The sequence below is a fragment of the Arachis ipaensis genome, chromosome B10 (genome assembly GCF_000816755.2).
Source record: "Arachis ipaensis cultivar K30076 chromosome B10, Araip1.1, whole genome shotgun sequence".
NCBI classification, from domain to species: domain Eukaryota; kingdom Viridiplantae; phylum Streptophyta; class Magnoliopsida; order Fabales; family Fabaceae; genus Arachis; species Arachis ipaensis.
Window position 1 is genome coordinate 123,174,590 of NC_029794.2, and position 2,005 is coordinate 123,176,594.

Consider the following 2,005-nt stretch of genomic DNA (forward strand, 5'->3'; position numbering starts at 1 on the left):
CGCAACCATCACAGCCCCACTTTCTAACTCTAACGCCGCCACATCTTCTTTGGGTTGATTTTGATTCCTCCAAAGGTGTTTTTTTTTCCGAGTTAATTCATGAGGTCACTATTTTTCAATGCACTATGCTTTAATTGAGGTAATGAAGGTTATGGTGATGAAGGTTATGGTGATGAAGGAGCGGCAATGAGGTGGTTTGTGGCAAAGGTGGTTTGTGGCAGAGAAATGGAGGTTAGATAGAAGGGTGTTCAGGTGATGCGAAGAGAGAGAGGGAAGATGATGGTAGTAGTGGTAATGATAAGGGTAATTTGGGATTTTTAGATAATTTTTTAGTGTTTGGATAATTTTATTGTGCGGAACTTATGTTTCATGGGTATAAATGGTAATTTTCTTTTTCTATGGGTAGATGTGTGAGCGTTTTTAACTTTCGTGGGTAGAAGTGGTAGTTTACTCAAATGCAAAATATAATTCAACATGTTAAAGGCAAAATTACTATAATTTTTTTTTAATGTCAGTTTTCTTTTATTTCCATTTTGAAGGATATATAAGTCCCTAGGGTGGCAGGCAGGTGGCTGCACATTGTGTTACTGCTACTGCCAATTTTGGTCCATAACTTGAATATTGTTAAATGTTATTTATATTTTACTTCTAGGCAAACACAACTATAGATGAGTGTTTGTCCAAATGCTGAAGTTGTAATTAATTGAATTTTTGCGTGGCATTGACCGTGCTGATATGTGATCAATAGACGCATGGATAACATCTGAGAAAATGTTCTTTCTCTGTAACGTAAACCCAATTCTTTCAAGTTGAGGAAGCTGTCTCTTTTATCACACACAAGCCTCCCGTGGATCGATATCCACCTATGAAAGCGTTTGCAAATTCTCCAAGCTTTTTACCATTTTGTCTTTGTCACGTACTAGTGTTTTGTTACTCATTCTCTTCATAAATCGCAAAGATGAATTGCATTTCTAATAATGTTTGCAAAAGCTTATATTTTATTTTTAAAGTTTTTTTTAGAATATATATTTAATATTTAGTCTGTTTTTTTTGCATTTTTAAATTTTTTAGGAGTTTATTTTTAGTTAGTATTTTTTTTAGGAATATTTTTGTTAGCAATATAAATTTTCTAATACTTTTGATAGTTTATTCTTGTAATTTAGTCTCCAACTCATAAATCGCAGTAGCTTTGGGAGATTTATGACTTACAGCCACAGCGATTTAATTCCATATTCAATTCCCATTTTGTTATCAATTGCAACGATGATGGCTGCTTTTGGTATTCTATTAAATTTGTTGTCTTTGGTGTAATTTATGCACTAACTAAAATAGATCAATGCTTCTTATTTCTTATTGTGATTTACTTCTTTATTCCTAAATAACTCGTTGCTACTGTGATTTACCCATTAAAAAAAACAGCAATGATTGATGACAAATAAATATTATTATTTTGAGTATTTGTCTATTTAGTATTGGTTAGTAATAATTTGTATTTATATTTGTAGTTGTAGGTATTTATACATAAAAATATATAATTTGCACTATATTTATTAGAATTTGTATATGAGTCAAAATAATTTGTATCCATATTTTTTAGAATTTGTATATATGAATTAATAAAATTTATTTGTTGAAAATATTTATTATTTATATTGGTCAAATGATGATTAAAATTATTAACTATTGGTCTCTTAGAATTTCTGTTAAAAGAAATGACATACACGTAAATAATGTTGTATCAGGGAAAAGACATTAATTATTTTTTAGTTTATTCACGTAAAGAACCCAAAAAATTGTCATGCTAAACAGATTTTTTTTTGAATCTCTTTTTATTATTCTGACAAAAACACATATTTACCATTACAATTGGACTTAGTTTATTAAGCCGTTAATTGTCTTATTACTCAAAAGTTGAAAAATAAAAAAGAATAATACACTAATAAGTTTTCAAATGATATTTAATTGTACATTTTAAAATTTTTTTTATAAATTTTAGTTATTAAAT

The 2,005-nt window shown here is 28.8% G+C and overlaps 1 long non-coding RNA gene across 1 annotated transcript in view; it reads left to right on the forward strand.

Moving 5' to 3' along the window:
* LOC110268287 overlaps window positions 1-772 on the forward strand; it is a 9,717-nt gene extending 8,945 nt beyond the window's left edge. Inside the window, exon 2 of the long non-coding RNA XR_002356458.1 lies at window positions 208-772. This is a non-coding gene — a long non-coding RNA (uncharacterized LOC110268287). The remainder of the gene's footprint in view (window positions 1-207) is intronic.